The sequence below is a fragment of the Mus musculus genome, chromosome 2 (assembly GCF_000001635.26).
Source record: "Mus musculus strain C57BL/6J chromosome 2, GRCm38.p6 C57BL/6J".
NCBI lineage: Eukaryota > Metazoa > Chordata > Mammalia > Rodentia > Muridae > Mus > Mus musculus.
In genome coordinates this window covers 72,682,118-72,702,341 of record NC_000068.7, presented here as the reverse complement: position 1 = coordinate 72,702,341, position 20,224 = coordinate 72,682,118, and positions in this window count along the sequence as shown.

Below are 20,224 nucleotides of genomic sequence, written 5' to 3'. Positions count from 1 at the left end.
TAAGGGGTTGCTCTATTTATTAGGAAGCAATCATGCACTTATACTTTCTCTTATCTGAAGTACAGTCTTAGATGTTAGACCATACACTAATCACGTTTGAACGTGATGAGTACACATTCACATTGTTAAGGTAAATGACCCAATGCACTCAGAGCGAAGATATATTTGAACTACAGTTTGTGCTTTGGACTGCAATGTTAAACAGTCCCAGTCAGCGTGGGAAGGCGCCCTGGAGTAGATCAGCTTCAAACTTAGAACCAGAAAGCAGCAACCTTGTGTTCCACTGTCCTTTGAAAGTACCGTAGGAAGAGGAAATAAACTTCAGGGATACGAAGGGGAATTTTGTAGAGTACAGAAGGTCGAGTTTTGATAACGTTTAAGCAGCAGAGAGGATGCACAGAGGGCCCAACTGGCCAAGATCTGAGAATACAGCTAATTGGAACATTTTCTTTGGCTCCGTGGTTATTTGTTTATTTACTTTTGAGATAGGTTCTCAGCTATCCCAGACTGGGCTCAGGCTCATAGCAGATGATAGCCTAGAACTTCCCGAGTCTTCTGCTTCCCCCTCCTCAATGTCAGGATTATAGATGTGGGCTACCTTGCCTGGATTAGGTGGGGCTGGGTTGATTTTAGGCAAGCTCTCTTGAACACGGGGAAATGGAAGTGTTTAAGAGTTTGAACCAGGAAGTGTTCAAGAGTTTGAACCAGGCTGCCATGAAAGGGTGGAGGCACATTTTGGGGACCCGCTTTTTCTCTCTTCGGTCAACCATATAAGTGTGCTAAGCCAGTATTTAGAGAGAGCCAGTCTCCATCTGAAATCATGTGTCTTTCAGACAGAAATGTATGGAGATGCTACCTGGGTGGGTCTCCCTGGCACATTATTCCTGAAAGCTGATTTGCAGAAGCCCAGCATGAGAGGTTTATTTGCTGGAGGGGAGGGATGCTAACCCTCGGAGGATCTGCAGATCTGAACCCAGTTAAAGGAAACACAGAAGGAACCATGCCAAGTAACTCTAAAAATAAGCAGCTAGGTTTCAGCATGCCATGTGGTGTACCAGAGAGAGAAATAGAATTCCCTCCAAGATCTATGGAACACCAGTTTACTTATGTGTTTGCTGCACAGGCTGCTATTCAGACCATAAACTCACACACAGCTTAACTAAAGCACATTTCTCAACATTTTGCCTGGAGTTTAACTTGGTTTTACTACATAAATGCTTTTTGGACCAGGAAAACAAAGACAAAAGAGAGAAAGACCACACATTGTGTGTGATGGGGGGAGGGGATGAAGGCGTGAGAGAGGCGGAGGAGGGGAGCGTGAGACTCATTTTCCCACTAGGGAGCTTCAGGAAAGGAGGCTCTGCCCAGTCTCTGTGTAGTACTGTAATTATCATCACCAGGTAACGCTTACTGGACACCTGGGGAGCTTCTCTCTGCTGACCATTTTGTTCTTACTTAAACCCCCCCATTGCTGTGCGGCAGAAGCTTATAAACTGAAGAACAATGGACAGTGAGTCCAGATGAGGAGTTCTAAGCGACTGTGGTCAGCTTGCTATGCAGGGCAAATTTCCAGCAGGGAGGGCCTCCATCTGTAAGACGGGGGCTGTGGTCTTGAAGGCCCACTTTAGCTATAAGATTCCATTATTCTTGTTTATTGTATGAGTCCTCATTTATGAAGAAACCATACAATTCTAAAATTAATCAGGCATCATTGTGAAGTGTGACGTCTTCAAAAACATAAATCCACACACATGTCTTCTTTTATCCTTCTGACAATGCACAGATAACAGCTGGAATGCTTCGGAGGCTGATGGGAAAAGGAGGTTCTCTTGGCCACCTAGTAAGTGGAAGAGCTGGGCTCTCCAGAGCCTTTGGACACGGCCCCTGGGGTCCACCACCTCCATGCCCCTGTCCCTCATCAGTACTATGTTGTGTGCTTTACAAAACAGTAAACAGTCAAAGCACACAGAGAGTGTTGCTTGGTCTTAAAGGTTTTGGGTCCCCCAAATAAGTGTCCACCCTCCCACTACATCCTTGACACAGATTCACTAGTTGTCCACTCTAGCACAGAAATGCCATCTGCACAACCTCTTGGATGCCTGAAAAGACATCTAGGCCACGAAGTGTTATTGTAGCAGCTAATTCTTCAAAAAAAAAAATCATGTATCAAAATTGTCATTGGTGAAAAATGATATCTGGACCATCCACCCGCTCAAACGCAAATTGATTAAGTGAAAAGTCATTTTGTACTCCTGTAGATTCTGTTTAAAAAAAAAACCAACCAATTTTATTTATTAGCTTATCACTAATCAAGTCAAACTGCATTGAGATTTGCTGATGACTTGGTCTGTCTGAAAGTCTGTGAGTTTAATCTGTAAGATTCTCCCTCCCTCCAGGAAGAAACCTTCATTTTGGAATAAGAGATACTTTATTTTATAGTATCTCCTGCTTCTGTAGTTATATATATATATATATATATAATTAGTAGCCTTTCCTTTTTTAATCTCTGGTTCTTTTGTTCAGTATTATTATTTTCGTTTTTCCCTTTGTTTCCTGTATAATTTGTGCTATTTTCCCTGAAAATAATAAATTGTAAATAAGCAAATAAATATGTTTAGAAAGAGGAAGAAGAAGGGGGAAAGGAATAAAAAAAGAAGTGTTTTCAGTTTCTCCCTGCTACATAAATGCACATGTGAGTTTTCAGTTTTACCAAAATAAGGCCAAACTATTTGCAACAGATTTATTGATGAATAGTCACAGGTTTTTTTTTTATTGTCGGCTTAATATTTTATATAATGTATTTTGATATTTCCCTTCCCTCAGATTCCTTCTCCACTTCCCTACCCTCTCAACCTCATGTTCTCTCTCTCTCTCTCAACTGCCCTAACCCTCCAAAACCAAACCAAAACAACCAAATAACCAAACAAAACCTTCCCCCGGAAAAAGCACACACAACAACAATAGAGTTCACCTTATATTGGCCAACTAGCCCTGAGCATGAAGTTCGCCGTGGAGTGTGGTCACACACCCAGTCACTCCAGTGGAGAAAATGGGTTTTCTCTCTCCTAGTAGGTATTGATTGCACACAGCCTCTTAGTTAGGGGTGCGACTTAGGCCCATGTTCTCTCTCTGGAGCATACGTTTCCGAAGTGTATAAACCAACGATTTGACCTATCTGTGTATATCTGTGAAACCATTGCAGTGAAGACTGTGAACCCCTGGGCTGGAGAGATGGCTCAGCAGTTAACAGCACTGACTGCTCTTCCAGAGCTCCTGAGTTCAATTCCCAGCAACTACATGGTGGCTCACAACCATCCTCAATGAGATCTAACGCCCTCTTCTGGTGTGTCTGAACACACCAACAGCAACAGTGTATGCATACATATAAATAAATAACTCTTCAAAAAAAAAAAAAAAAAGACCTTACTCCCAAAGCAATGTGACTCCATCTTTAGGCATTTGAGGTCTGGTTTTTGTCAATATAGACTTGTAAAATAAATTGAATTATACCTATCCCCACCCTGCTTCCAAATGAATAAGGCTCAGAATATGATTTAGTTATTTAGCTTTCTGCAATTACTGGGGTAATTACTCCTAGTCTAACTTTCTATAAGCTGGACTGTCTACTTCCCCAGTGATCTCCCCCAAATATGAGCTGTTTGTGTCTTCCTGGGTTATTTCTACTCCGACAGCTTGTCCTCCAGGTCCATCTCACTCTGACACACACTCCAAGTCTGTCACACCTCATGGAGACCTTCTGTTCTATCCACCTTCCTCCTCCTTCTCTCTCTCTCTCTCTTCCTTTCCCTTCTCCCCTCCCCTGCCCCTCCCCCTCCTCCGTCTCCTCCTCATCCCTCTTGCCCTCCCCCCTCTTTGTGAGGACCCTGAGCAGCAAGACCATCACCCTGGAGGTGGAGCCCAGTAACACCATCGAGAATGTGAAGACCAAGATTCAGGATAAAGAGGACATCCCCCACCCCCATCTCCACCCCTCCCCACCCCACCCATCCTCACCCTCCCCACCAGCAGAGGCTTCATTTTCCCAGGCAAGCTGATGGAAGATGGCTTCTCCCTTTCTGATTACAACCTCCAGAAAGAGTTGACTCTGTGCCTGGTCCTCCATCTGAGGGGTGGCAATTAATTCTTCAGTCTGCATTCCCAGTGGGCAGTGATGGCATTACTCTGCACTCTAGGTATTTTCCTCAATTTAAGTTTTGGTATTACAAGTTTCAATAATAGCTGAACCTCTGTTAAACATGTTAATGAAGGTTTTGTTGCATGGTAATCGGAAAAAGAAAGAGGATAGATATGTGTTAATCTCCTCCCCTCCTCCTCCCTGCCCTACTCCTCTTCCTCCCCCTCCTCCCCACCCTCCTTCTCCTCCCCTTTTCCCCCTCCTCCTCCTCTTCCCTTCCTCCTTTGTCTCAGTTTCCCACTTTGGATAGTAAGTTATTGTCCTAGCACCACTGTTGAAAATCCTATCCTTTCTGACGTTTACATCTTTGTTCAGGCTCCATTATGCAGGAGAACCACTTTGTTGGAAGATGTGACAATAGCATCTAACACAGTATATGCTGACTTTAAAGAAGAATTGGTTATGGCTGCGTGCTGATCTATTTTGGGAACCATTATTCTGCAGTGCTGGACTATTTGACTGAGTCGGCTCTGGTCCCACACTATGTAAGTCAAGCAACACTAGCCTCCAGCTCTGCTCTTCCTCAGAGCTGTGAGGTTGCTCATTTCCGCTGCATTTCCACTCCACCTATGAACTCAGAATCAGACTGTCAATTTCTATTTTAAAACAAAACAAAACAAAACTATGGGATTTGGGCTATGATTATTTTGAAACTTCAGGTAAATTTTAAAAGAATGGACATCATGATGATTGAGTGTTCTAACTCATGAGTTCAGCATTTCTCTCAGTGTCTTACGGTATCTGGTGTGTGTGTGTGTGTGTGTGTGTGTGTGTGTGTGTGTGTGTGTGTGTGTGTGCATGTATGTATGTGTGTGTGCCCGTGCATTTATGTGTGCAACTGTGTCTGTCATGGCACACAATCAAGGTCAGAGGATAACCCCAGGTGTCAGGCTCCATCCCCCACCTACTCTCTGTTTGCTGTTCTCTTCCACTATAGAGCCAGACCTGCTAGTCCACGGCTCCTGGGACTTTCCAACTATGTCCCTGTAGGAGTGCAGGTTTTATAGATGCATGTGCTTTCACAAATCCTCAGAATTCAAATTTAGGTCCTCATACTTACCCAGCAAGTGTTTTCCCCCGTGCCTCCCCCCTCTACCCCTCCCAGGACCAATTTTACAGGTTTTAGTATATAGATCTTCTGCACTTTTGTCCAGCCGACTTTTAGGCTATTACTAACAGTTTACATTAAAACTCTCAATTTCTAAATAGATTTAAATTTGTCATTGTTCTTTGCTAGTGTATAGAAATCCTTCTTTTGCATATAGGTCTCTAATCTCATGGCCACACTAAACTTAGTTCTTGAAGATTCCTTCAGGTTCATTTTTCCTCTGCATAAATTATTTGCCAGTAGAGTAAGGTCACTCTGCAGCCGTCCTTCTGTAATTAGGGCCCTTGTTTCTTCTTCTCAAAACTGTCCAACCCACTACTGAGTTCCAGTCATGAGAGTTGGTGTTCATGTAAATAAATTAAAATTAAGTGTATCAGTATTAAAAGTATCAAAAAAAAACCACAGTGAAAAGAAAATTGAATTAAAACAAACAAACAAACAAACAAACAAACAAACAAAATGAAACACAGATAGCGTTTCGGTGGACTTTAAGTCAACTCATCAGAATCTTTACAGAGAAGAACTTGACTCTTACAGATCTGCAAGAAACTCAGTGAAACCCAAGCACGCAAAGAAACAGAAGAAAGCTCCACCAAGGCGTGTCATATTGTTAAAACCAGTGACCAAGAAGAAAATCCTAAAGGAAGCTAGAAAAAGAAAAGAAAAGGGAGACAAGTCACAGAGAGAGAGCGCAGTGGAAGGAGACTCACCTGCAGAAAGCTACAGAAAGTGGTCTGTCAGCTCTGAGAGAAGAAAGTGCCAACCCAGAGTCTATGTGGCAATCATAAAGACACCACACCCCAAAGTCCATGATTAGCAGACTATTAAAAGTTGCTTTAAAAACCCTTCAAGCAAGGACCCAGATATAGCTGTCTCTTGTGAGACTAGGCCGGGGCCTAGCAAACACAGAAGTGGATGATCACAGTCAGCTATTGGATGGATCACAGGGCCCCCAATGGAGGAGCTAGAGAAAGTATCCAAGGAGCTAAAGAGATCTGCAACCCTGTAGGTGCAACATTATGAACTAACCAGTACCCCAGAGCTCTTGACTCTAGCTACATATGTATCAAAAGATGTCCTAGTCGGCCATCACTGGAAAGAGAGGCCCATTGGACACGCAAACTTTATATGCCCCAGTACAGGGGAACGCCAGGGCCAAAAAAATGGGAATGGGTGGTAGGGAAGTAGGGAGGAGGATATGGGGGACTTTTGGGATAGCATTGGAAATGTAATTGAGGGAAAAAAAACACCCACAAAAAAAAACCCTTCAAGCAAAAGATTATCTTTTTTACTTATTCACTTAACATTCTGCTCACTGCCCTCTCCTAGTCACCCCCTCCTACAAACTTCCTCCCCACCCCATCCCCTCCACTCCATCCCCTCCTCCTCTGAATGGGTGGAGGTCCCTCTCAGTATCCCTCTACCCTGGCACATCAAGTCTCTGCAAGGTTTGGTGCATCCTCTCCCACTGAAGCCAGACAAGGCTAGAAGAATATATCCCACATACAGACAATAGCTCTTGGGATACTCACCCCTCTCTCCAACAGTCCAGCTGTTCGGGACCCACATGAATACCAAGCTGCATATCTGTTACATAGGTGTGGGGAGGCCTAGGTAGCTGGTGTAGGCTCTTTGGTTGGTGGTTCAGTCCCTGAGAGTCCTTGCAAAAGTCCGGGTTAGTTGACTCCTGTGGAGTTCCTATCACCTCCTGGGCCACAATCCTTCCTCCTATTCTTCCATAAGAGTCTCCATGCTCCATCCACTGCTTGTTTGTGGGTGTCTGAGTTAGCTGCTTGATAGAAATATACATCTACACAAAGCAATGAGAAACACTAGGCACAATGACACAATATACCTAGAATTCTGTCCAAAAGCTTACACAAGAGGAAAAAAAAAGGATACTTGACTGTTTACACAAACTGTAGAGCAGTGAATATAAGAGGAGGAAAGGAAGGACTAACTACTAACACAGGGGCTGGAAGCCGGGCATGGTGGTGCTTGCCTTTAGTCCCAGTACTTGGGAGGCAGAGACAGATGGATTGCTGTGAGTTGGAGGCCAGCCTGGTCTACTAAGTGAGTGCCAGGACAGCCAGGGCTGTTACACAGAGAAACTGTGTCTCAAAAAACAAAGCAGAATACAAACAACAACAACAACACACACACATACACAAAATCATAGCTAGAAAGGGCTTTCTTGATGGTAGACTCCTGAGGAGGTATAAGGCACAGACAGTAAAAGACCCAAGTTCTGGGGTGTGTTTATTTCCTCTTCTTTTTCCCCTCCCCCATTTCCTCTTCCTCCTCCTCTCCCTCTTTCTCTCCCCGCTTTTTCTTCCCTCCAAAAACCTCAGACCCTGCATCCTGAGGACCTTACCTAATCCTAATCTCCACCAAAATGTGAACCCACATGGTGAATGACACTCTCACCCTCTCAGTGCCTCACAATGAGGACTAAGCATTAACACGCGTAACCTTTGCGGCCACACTCAAACCACAGGATCAGGATATGCGAATTGGAACCAAACACATAGCTGGGCATGGCGCACGCCTGTGATCCCAGAATTCAGTTAGAAGCCAAAGAGAATGTAGGTTTGGTTCATATTCTGCTATAGAGGGAGTTCAAGACCTTCCCAAGAGACCAGAATGATGACTAAAATGATGAATTAAGTAAAGTTTGAAATAAGTAAATAAAGACACAAAGGAATTAGAAGCTCCTAAACGTGTCCCCATGCTGTTAGAGTTAGATACTACAGGCTAATAGCATTTTGACAGAAGGTGAGTCACTTATATTTACTGTCGAGCAATGGAGCTTCCAGAACAAAGAATAATCGTCAGAGATAAAATGGAGCATTCCATGAAGTTTCTTCAAACATATAGAAATTCCGAGTGTTTGGGACCTTCCTCTAGTCACCTATCTGTAAAGCGGAAATTGCATGGAATTCAGAGAGAACCAGGAAGATCTGCAACTTTCCCCCATGGTTTCAATGAAGCCCTCTCAATAACTGAGGGAACAAGGGGACAGGAAATCAGTAAGGTGGCACCTTCACGGAGCAACTTTAGCAACCTCCCTGAAGTCCCCACACTGCCATCCAGCAGCACCTGGCCAAGTTCTTCTCAAGCACAGATGGGACCCTCATGAACATGGAGTGTGTCTGTCCACTCAGGCAGCTGTGACCACACACACACACACACACACACACACACACACACACACACACACAGAGGGGCATATGAACAACAGAATTGTATTTCTTACCGTTCTGAGGCTGGGAAGACTGACGTCAAGAGGCTGACGTGCCCACTGCCCAGTTGTACCTTCTTACCGCCTCTCAAATGGCAGAAGGAGCGAGTGCGTCTCCAAGGCTCCTTTATAAAGTCCTGTGAATGCCATAGAGTGTTGATTGTGATGTGCGCACTATTATAGAGTAATGATTATGACATTACTTGCAGACAGTTTGATCTTTTGGGGGTTCTTACAATTTGTATGATCAGAATTAGAACAGGGTTTGATATGGGGCTAGTCATTCTCTTTTACTGAAGCAAGGCCCTTTTGTACTCTATACCCAAAGCCTGTGTGTGCGTCGTGCTTACAGTCTACATGGTGTGGGGGACATCCACTCTTCCTGGCTCTGCTTGTGCCTCGGTCCTTTCTTGTAATCTCTGTGAGAGGCTCTTTCTCTGGTCTCAGACAGTTTCCTCATGTGGATACCCCTGTTCCAGGCATGCTGAAGACAAGGGTGACTCCCTGCAGGTTTCTGGGTTTTTGCCCTTCTGTCCTTTCTGAGTCCCTGTCCTGTAAACCTAGTGCAGTGTCTGTGCTTTTCCACCTCTGCAATGCAAGAAGTTTGTCTGTCTCTGACTGAGCATCTAGTCCTTGCACAGAAAGACCAGAAACTCCCAAGACAGTACTTTAGGAAATAGTAGGGCTCTTTGGTTGTTTGTTTCTGGGGGAATCACTACTCTTTGTGGACTAATGTTCACACAGTATTTTGAACATCACTTCTGTATATGTTGGCTATTGTTTGGTTGTTTCTGATAGGAGGGAAAATCTGGTTGATGTCATTCCACTACCCCTGATCCTGCTCTCTGGCATTAGGAATGGAACCTGGGACTTTGTGCACACCAGTTAAGTGCTCTCTCTCTCTCTCTCTCTCTCTCTCTCTCTCTCTCTCTCTCTCTCTCTCTCTCCACTGTAAAAAATTAAAGTACTGTGACATCAGCAAATAACTTCTATGTATAACTTCCTAGGCTGCCTAGGATCTTACGATTTGGACAGACCAGAACTTCTTAAATGATCTCCAGATATTGAACATCTGGTTATCTGGTTTAATTGAACATGAAGTTTAATGTGCGTGTCATCGCAAACACTAATAGGACACATATGCTTTAAGCTAAATATTCTTAAAACTTCCCTAATCACTTGCTTCAGGGACATCCCTAGAAGTGGGTAGCCCAGGTGACAACTGTACAGATTTTTGAAGGATTTTTGCAGGGTTGTCTAAGCAACCCTCTGGAAGTTTCCATACCTTTTGGGTTTGCTTTTATTTCCTTGCTTGTTTGTTAATATAGCTTTCATTTTCCTCAGTGCCCAAAGCATTTTCTTAAATCCTATACTTGGTTTTCTCACAAGAGGAAGGACAAACCTTGTGGCTTGAAAGCATGGCATTGTTGGCCCATGTGAAGACCCGCAGAGCTGTAGCCAGCTGGTGTTTGCTCCCTGGTATCTACTCTCCCACGGTTCTCCTCTCCAAGTTCAGGCTTCACAGCTCAGCTAGAGGAAAGTGTCACCTTCCCAGAAAGACTGTGGATGATCTGGGGTATACAAGACCCAGGAACAGGATGGGGACAGTTTGTGGCACCTCAGATTTGGAGTCTTGGTGATTTTTGTTATTGTTGGGAGTTTTTGTTTACTTGGGTTTTGTTTGTTTGTTTTTTTGTTTTTTCTTGGTTTCTCTGTTTCTAAAATGTCCAGTGAATAAGTTTCCAGCTGTTAGTCTCTGGGTCACACTGAAAAGCATATAGGGGGCCCATACCTCCTCCAGGGTGAAAGACCATGTTCTTGACAGCTGCTATGGAAGGGAGAGAGGCAAGAGTTACAAAGGGAGAAAATATTTTTTTTAAATCATAGTCTATTGCATATCCACTGCTGTGGTGACCTGCCTTGTCACAACCTAAAGTGATGGTGCCAAGCAACCATGCATGGAGACCTCTGAACTGTAGTGACAGAATCAACCTTCCTTCTTTTTAAGTTGATTTACCTTAGATATTTATCATAGTGCCAGAACGCTGACTAAAGTAAGAAGAAACTTGTGGGAACGTCCTTATAATTGGCTTTACTGTGACTGAAGATCACATTTGAATACGGGAAAGGGTGTATTAGAAGAGACATCTGTCTGGTAAGACGATACCTGTGTTAGCTTGATAGGTCCAGAAGCTTGGAGGGTCATCATGGGTATCTCTGGTGGAAGGATGAGACGGGTTTGTTTAACAATAAGAATAAGAGGGCTACGAAATAAATGGCGCTGATCCCTGCCCCTGTACTTCATGTCTTTCATCTCTCCTTGCCTCCCCAACTCAGGATTTCCATTGCTGGCCTCTGTGGTAAAATATCACAGTGCTTTGGCCACCCTGTAAGTAGTCCTATTGGAATCAGTCCCTTCCGGACAAGGAGCAATTTCCACGCTTTCCAACCCGTTGTGTGATGTGGGCAGAGTCTGACAGTTGGGACTCAGTGAGGCCAGGGAGTTCACTCTCTCTGCAAAATGCACAAAATCTGTCTGCTTCACAGCCACTCCTGCCTCTGCTTTTCCTGAGGGCTGACAGAGATAATAAAACATGAAGAGATCCCTGTATTTTGCCTCTTATTTGGAACCTTTCAGACAAAACAAAAAACAAAACCAAAAACCAAAAAAACACAAAAGAAAACAAAACAAAGCCACGTTGCTTCCTTTCAGTTTTAACCACCTTGCCAGATTCAAATTTTATCACCAGTTGCAGCTACCATCTTAGCTCATTCCCGTTAGTGATCTGGCTATTTCATACAGTGCAGAGGAAGTGCCTGGTGGGATAAATAGGAGCGTGCAGCTTCAATTTCACTTTAGAAGAAATTGGTGCTTTTCTCGGGTTAAAACTATCGCCACAGTATTTACTCAGTTTTCCAATTATAATTCTGCTCTCCGTGCCAGAGGTTCCAATCTCATAGCAGGGAAAGCAGTTCGAAGACATTTCTCTTCATTTGTGTCTCCGTTGTATTATTCCAACATAATCACACCGCAGTTGGATGATTTATGTTTATAGTACGCCATTTATATTTGAGAACATGCATATAGATATTGCAATGATCCTAATAACTGCATTTTGCTCTATTTTCAGTGGCCAGAAAATGCAATATTCCACCACATTGAGTTACAAAAGCTACATAATGTAATCTTCCCGGAACATTTATCCAGCACCTAATCTGTGCACTGTCAAAAATTTTTCATTGTTATTGGAAAATTAAGACCATAACAAGCCTCACATTGGTATATACGGGACTGTTTTACACTTCCCGTGGTTAAAGCTAGCATAATACATAATTCATTTTTTTCTCTCTCCATTAGAGAAATGATTAAAACCAAATGCAAGCGATTTACATTAGAATTTGAGTTCTGCTAATTGCACGGAGCTATAGCTTCCAATGGAAATCTAGCCTGTGACTTTATTTCCCTTTGTGGAGGCAGAGGGCTGAATGCAGGCATCTCAAAGTGTCTGTGTGAGAGAAGTCTAAGCATTTGCTCTTTGAAGCAGGTGAAGTCAATTACACCAAGAAAAGGTTTGTTCAGGAATTGGCAAAATAGATCTGGGGGTGTGACAAATTTCCCAGACTATCTGAAGATCCCATAGCTGCCACACTCCTCCCCCACCCCCCACCCCCCAAGACTCCTCAGCCTGTACAGGTCATTGCTAACGAAGAACAAGCCATCTTGTGGTTTCTTTCATTTTGCTTCGGTTTCTAATTTTTGAGACAAGGTCTTACTACCGCAGGCAGGCCTTGAACTCACGGTGTGATCCTCTTCTCTCGGCTGCTAGGGCACTGGGCATGCACTTTGTTGCCTGGCTCCCTTTCTGTGGATTGGGAGTTTGGAAAGGGTTTGTTGAGGTGTTTTGCCTGTAGGTGCAGATAAAATCAAGCCACTCTCTTCCTCTGAGGTCTCTGAAGCAGACAGGGGAGACAGGTATTCCTCTCTTGCAAGTCTTATGATCTTAAGTTTCTTTGAGTGATTCTATGGACTACTTTGGGCTACCCACAGAATGTACAGTCTTGGTACAGTCTCTCTGCTTCCCTGGCAGTTGATAGGGCATCTCATGGTTTCTCTCCTGTTCTGGCCCAACTTGAATGCAGATTGCACCCCCAAATCAAAGCAAGCACCTGTGTTCTGGGATGACAAATGACACGATGCCCTAAAGTCTTCTGATGGGGCCAAGATCTATTTTATCCTGTAGGGGACCCAAGAGCCAAGAGTCACATTTTGCACCCCCAACATCTTGTCCCCCTTGGGTTTTTCACTTTTAACCAATCTCTCTCTCTCTCTCTCTCTCTCTCTCTCTCTCTCTCTCTCTCTCTCTCTCTCTCTCTCTCTCTCTTTCTCTCTCAAGTAAGGACAGCACTTTCATGATGGGATTGATGTAACTGTGTGATTCTTAGCCTGCAAGAAATTAACTCATTAAAAATATGCAAAGCGTGAACGCATTACTTATGAAAGCAGCTATTTTGCTACTGTGGACAGCCCCTCTGTCCTACTGCATTCAGCCATGGAGAACTCCACTGTCCACATTGCTTGGTCACGGTGATTCACATGTCCAGCTGCCCCAGGACAAAATTCTTGGCATTATTTGATTTCTGATTTTCTCCATTCCTTGCAGACACTATTGAGGCTTAAAAAAAGAAAAAGAAAAAGAAAAAGAAAAAAAAAGTCTGCATCAACTCGGAAGCTTTCAACTGCAAGTTTTGTAATTTTCTCGTGGACCTAACTTGAAAAACTGAGGTGGCCTCATTGGACTCAGAAACTCACGTGAGGTTTGAAGCTATCTGTTTTCTCCATGTCCCTGACTCTCTGTGTTTCTGGTTCATGATTCCACCAACTGTGGGTTGGCCTTACTTCCATCTGCCATAAAGGTACCTCCACAGGACTGGAGATGGCAGGGAATGCCCCTCTGACCTTCATGATGTCAATGACAAAGTCTCTATCCTGCTTGCTCCCTCCTCAAGCAAGCTTTGAGCTGTTCTATACCCTTTCCCTGAGCCAGTTCTTTTGTCATAGGACTGGCAATGGCCCTGTCTGCATGAGAAGGGAAGGTACTGTAGGGGAACTTCAACCTGTGTACAGCAGTGACTGTCAGACTCTATTCTAACCACTATGGTCCTGAAGCCATAGACCAGTCTTCTGCCTTTGGTCACTCTTGACTTCAGTTCACCCTGTACTATCATAGAATCATCTCAATTCACTCTGTAATATCATAGGATCATCTCAATTCACACTCTACCATCATAGAATTATTCCAGAGACTCCCTTGGTCATGTCAGTTTTCTTCTCAAAAACTCACAGGGATTCCCAGATGTCACCTAATCCAGGGAATGTCACCACACACTGTATTGGCCTGTTCCCAGCTGTCTGTCAGCCTCGGGATTCTGGTTCCTTCTCCCAGCTCAGTGCACTGCTCTCCGTTTTCCTAAGCTAAAAGGCCTTGGTTGCTTCACCTTCTGATCTTGCCTGTCACACAAGACTCTTCCTCGCCTTGTGTTCTTCAGGAGGCTTCTCTGACTCCACTCCCCTCCCCTATACACTATGGGGCCAAGGAAAATGGAATTCTTAGAATTCCAGGCACTGGGAACTTTGCCTTTTCCCAGGGAAATCCTATAATTCCATCAACACTTTTTTTACAGACCCTATTCCTGTGTCCCAGAGCCCAGGGTTCTTCGCTGAGAGAGGATCTTTTAGTACCAACAGCCCCAGTACACTGAAGGACCAGTGTATGGAATGATGTGGTCTGGGTCCAGAGATGGGTAGTTCAGACAATTTCACCTTAATTTCCTTTCAGAATGTGAAACTATGGAAAGTCAGAGAGGACACTTGACAAACGAGAGAGAATATGTTGTTAACAATTCTTCATTTAAGCTCGCAAATGTGGGTAAAAGATGATTTGATGGGTTTAACTACTCCTTTGGAACATTTTATCCTGCAATAATAATCCATCCTATTGTGTGATAAAGTAATTATAATCACCACTCAGTGTCCCAAGTGAGAGCAGAAGAGAAGAAATAGCTTTCATGCTGGCTTTCTGCTTTTTGAGAGCTAGAAAGCAACATCTCTTTATGTCTCAATCAACAGGGCAAATGCTTACAGTGAATACAATTCAGCTGCAATGGGAAGATGTGTCTCAGAGAGGGAGGATGGGAGAGGTACATGGGCTCAGAGGAAAACCCATCTGGAGAAGACAATATCTCCCTGGTCAAGGGCAAACAGTGTGGGAGTGAAATGGAAGCAAGTGGAAGACTCGAGTTAATAGGGAGTTGGTGAAGCAGGGCAGAAGGTGAAAAACCAGAGCCACAGCCAGGCCATGACCTTGAAGGGCACAAGACCACAGTAGGGTGTAACTAAATAGCAAAACCATAACCACCTGCACATTCTAGTGTGTGAATGAAGATTGGACAATTCTGGGGAAACGGAGGCATTTCCTCTAAGAGCATTTGACCCATGCCTGAGTCCTACCCAGGATGGGTTCTGGAATGCTGGCTAAAGATAGTGAGGTAATGAGGAAAGGACAGAGACACAGACACTTGTACAGTGACACTGGGTTCAGGTTGGGTTCTTTAAGTGCTACTACTGCAACCTGCAACCCCAGGATGTTTATCAGATACCACCCACAGAGGAAGGGGCTAGCTTGTCTCAGTAAGAGGCCTCTATAAGCAAGCAGCCACAGGCTGTAAGTAAGCATCCAGAGGAGGAAGCTGCACGTATTAATCAATGGACTTCCATGTCAAAATGCGCATTCATCCAGGCCCCCTCCACTCTCTATACCTCCACATTTCGGTGTTTTATAAAAGCAATTATTGGAAGAGTCATGGATGAGTGAATGGCAAATGGAGCCCCCAGTATTTCCTGGTGACCCAGAAATGGAACATTCAGAAGATAACAGTAAGCAACACAGAAGCAAGCTTCTACCTCCCCACAACATGCTTTGGTTACTAAAGCCTCGCCGAAGACTCCCACCTGTGAGTTCACGGGAACCCCTTTTGTCCACATGAAGGAAGATAGACTTAGGCTGGATTCACTGACATGGCATTGTATGGTTAGTGAACTTCTTTGCATGTAGCCTCTCCCAGTAGTTCCAAAGGACAGTGGGGAAGGGTAGCCCCCCTACATTCAGAGTTCACAGCAGTATGCACAGTTGGGCACTTCTAATGAAGGATAGTTATACATGGACTCATCACAATGACAGTGATAGACTTGATGGCCCATAGTTTGCAGTACTAGAGACAAGGTATCCCATGGAGATTCTTGGGTGGGTTCAAGGGATTTTTTTCTGGGGGGGTTGGTCTGGTCTGGAACTGGATATATAGACTAGGCTGGCCTTGAACTCATAGAAATGTGTCTGCTTCTGACTCCCAAATATAAGTGTTGGTTTTAGTTCCCTAGAGGATGGGATTTGAGATAAGAGTCATACCCAAGCTGTGTGAAAACAGCTTGAGCTGAGCCCAGAGAGTTCCTTCTCTGTTCTAACTATCCCTAGGCCTAGGCTTGGAAGCTTCTAGCATCTGTATAATATAATCTTCCAAGCTGACTGATTCAAATTGGCTTCTCTCAGCTTCTGATTGAACTGCTCTGCTTGGTCTCAAACTAACTCTGGCAATTGTTCTAATTTCCTGGCTCCTTCTCATTCTCTGGCTCATTCTGTCTTCACTTACAACCTGTCTCTGTAAATCTGTCCCAATAAATCTCTCTCTCTCTCTCTCTCTCTCTCTCTCTCTGTCTCTCTCTCTCTCTCTTTCTCTTTCTCTCTCCTGTTGATGCTACTGCTATGGCTACTGCTCTCTTAAGTCACTTCTCATTCCTCTGCTGAGAGTTCTCCTGAGAGTTGGGCATATCCTGTCTCTGACTCATTCTGCCAAATCTTTCTCTGATTCATCACTTTGTCTGCTACTCAATTAGATGTCACTTTTAAACATGGCTGCTTCTATCTATAAACTAACCTTTACTGTTTGGGATCAAAAGTGTGTATTAAGGGTGTGTCAATACACTGGCTAGAGGGATTAAAGGTATGTGATGTGTCTGCATTCTACCTGGATGACACAGATCTAGGTATTTGGATGTGATCCTTGCCAGAGAAGCCATGTTGCTGAATAAAATTCCTCTATTGGCAAATGCTGTGTGTCCAGGGCAAAGATATTTTTCAGATATTTGGATAGTATGAAACTTCAACTGACTACCAGTCAGACTGTGCTCAGCACCTGGCACTGGGGATTGCAGCAGGGGTTCCAGGATAATTGGAATTGAGTTAACTACCAGGGGATTTTGGGCTTCTCAGCCCAACAAAGCAGTGAACAGAGAAATGAGTTTTTACTGCATAGGGGGGCTGTCCTGATATCCTCTGGCATTTGACTAAGATGTATAGGCTGTTGCAGGATATTTTATCATGTTGAGATTGTGTTATTTACTGGAAAAACCTGTTTCTAGTTGTGGTGTGACTCAACCTTAGCAAACACCTTTAATTCCTCTGGCTGGGATACAAATACGCCCTTAGCACACACCTTTAATCCCAAACAATGAAAGTAAAGTTAGTTTGTAGAAGGAAGCATACCTGCTTGAAAGTGATATCTAATAGAGTGGCAGACAAAGTGACGAATCAGAGAAGGATTTGACTGAATAAGATGTGTCCAACTCTGATGAGAACAGAGAAGAAAGAGAAGATACTTAAGAGAGAGCAGCATAGAGAGAGATGCAGTGAGGGAGTTTTACTTGGAACAGTTAAAGGGAGATGGGTTGAAGATAGAATAAGCTAGACACAGGTGAAGATAGAACAAATCAGAGAATGAGAAGGAACCAGAAGATTAGAACAGATTGCCAAAGTTGATATGAGGCCAAGCAGTGCAATTCAGGAGAGGCTGAGAGAGAGCCCCCAGATTGAATCAGTCAGCTTGGAGAAGACAACAGAGTTTTTGTCCAAACAGCTGAGTTGAACCAGCCAGCCAGAGATCAGAAAGAACTAGGAAGGGGTGAGCTTATTAACAGCAAGTCTTAGAGACTGCAAACATTTCTAGACCTAGATTAGATTATACTGAGGCCAAAAGCTTCCAGAACTAGGCCTAGATTAGCAGACTGAAGAAGTAAGTCCTGTAAGATGACAACTACTTCAAGAGAATAAAAGTTATGTTAACAATAGGCTATCTCTGTCTTCCTCACTATTCATTCCTCAGAGATCAGATCAGAGCTGTGCAGGAAAAAAAAAAAAAAGAGTGAAGCTCCAAATAGGATGTGTTGAAAGTAGATGTCGAGACCTAGCTCCAAATTGATGCTGAGGGGGACTTTCATCCTGAAAGTATTGGGATATGCCTCAGTGGTAGAACATTTTGAAGCCTATGTTTGGAGAAAGCTGAAGACATTTTCTGATGTACAAGCCAGCTATGAGTATTATGCAGAAACATGGTGGGGTTCTTCAAAGAAGTAGCTAAAAGACAAGAGAAAGTTTGCTGATGGGCACCACTGTTGAGAGTGGAAGGAGAATGAGTTTTTGACTATGAGTTTCATGATATAGGGACATATAAGGCTAATGTAGAGATGTCTTCTTTTTTTTTTTTTAAAGATTTATTTATTATTACATTGAAGTACACTGTAGCTGTCTTCAGATGCACCAGAAGAGGGCATCAGATCTCATTATGGATGGTTGTGAGCCACCATGTGGCTGCTGGGATTTGAACTCAGTACCTTGGGAAGAGCAGTTGGTGCTCTTAACCACTGAGCCTTCTCTCCAGCCCGAGATGTCTTCTTTAGAGCATGTTCTTATGTGGAAAGACTCAGGGAATGTGGATAAGGAGAGTGTAGAGAAACAAAATGGTGCTGTATTTCAAATGACAGGACATAGCCTTTGGACCAGAGACCCATAGTCCAGGTTTCTTGACCTGGAATTCACATACAGAAACCTGTGAGTGACTTTCAAATGGTCTAAAGACATTCCTGAATGTGCACACGTATTTGGGGGAAGAGGAAAAGAAACTTAGCTTTCACTGCCTTCTTAAAAATTTAAAAAGTGAAATAAGAATTGCTAACCTACAATCATCTACGTAAAAATAACAAAAAAGTTTGCATGTATTTCTTCCTTGGGAAAATGTGTAAGTCAGGAAAAACAACTGAAGTGATAACCTGCTACCAACTGTTTACACAGTCACAAGGATTACTGGAATTAGGCTGGGGGTGGGGGGAGTCATGGGGCTATCAATTTATCCACAAGGCTCTGATTTTTTAAAATGATAATTCTTACACATTATTATGTTAACAAGGTGACCACTGTCTAATTGATCCTTCTCATATTACATCTGAGAAGGAGTCCAATCATGTGACCTCATAGTCTGCCACACAAGTTGTTGGGAGAGGTGAGAAATGAACCTCCTCTGGTGCCCTGTGGTGCTCTGAAATGGTTTGAAGAGTTCCCAAACAGTCCTAAGGTTAATTCCACTGCCAGACATATTTTCAGCTAAGTGGATTATATTTATACACACTCACATATACACTTATACAAAATAGTTTTACCAATAACCGGAAACACCATTTCTTCTTCTTAAGTAGATGAGGTTGCAAAAGAAACTGACTGAAGGACTGGCTCAGGCCATGAAGGCATGAGGACCCAAGTTTCACCCCCAGCATCCATCTGAAAAGCTGGTGGTACACATAATCCCAGAGTTCAGGAGGCAGAGATAGGGGATCCATCCCTGAGACTCCCTGGCTAGTTAGCTGGGCCCCGTCTACAAAACATAATGGATAGATCTTGAACAATGATACTTAAGATTGACATCTGACCCCTACATGTGTGTGCATACACACCTACATACACACTGACCTATACATACACTCACAGTAAAAGAAAAGGATGCTAGCTGGCCCAGGATTTCAGAGTCAGGGACAGCCTAGAGCTTTTGATTTTGAACTCTGTGAGATTGTTGCAGTGCTGGGGTCTAATGAAGGGCCTCAGACATGCTAGGCAGGCGCTGTACTACTGCGCTGCACACTCAGACCTTGAATCTGCTTGCTCTACAGGGTCATTTTACCTGTTTGAGGAGGAACTTCCAAATGTAAGTGTTGAAGGAGCAGAGACTTCTAGTGGGAGATGAGGGGCAGTGAAGAGTAGGGAGAGCAGGCATGGTGAAGCATGTTTGTCATCCTGGGCTTCGAGGGCTGAGGGGCAATTGTGTGCGTAGGCTTCAAGTTAATGCAGACACACATGAATAGCAAGGAAGAAAGAGTAGGGACTTCCATGACACAGTGTCACATGAGAGCCTCGATCTTTTTGCTACTTGCCCGCTGTGGAATTTGTGTAATGTTAATTCAACTCCCCAAATTTCAATTTTCTATCTATAAAATGAAAATGGAAATAATCTGAGGATCATATTGCAGTGTGAGTTGGGGTGCTTAACTCCATGGCTGGTGTGGCTCAATGCTGGCTGTAATTCTTTCTGGAAGGTTCCTAGCCTCGTTGGAAAGGAACAGGAACTCTGAGTGTGAGTTGGAGACCACCAGAAAACCCTCACAATGATGAAGCTTCAAGCTCTGTGTCCCAGGTGAGAGATGATGTGAGAGCCACACTAAAGGGAGAAGAGCTCACTGCTGTTCCCTCTCCTGAAACGGCTACTCTCAGAAGGTCTTCATCCTTGAATTCTGACTTAGTAATGC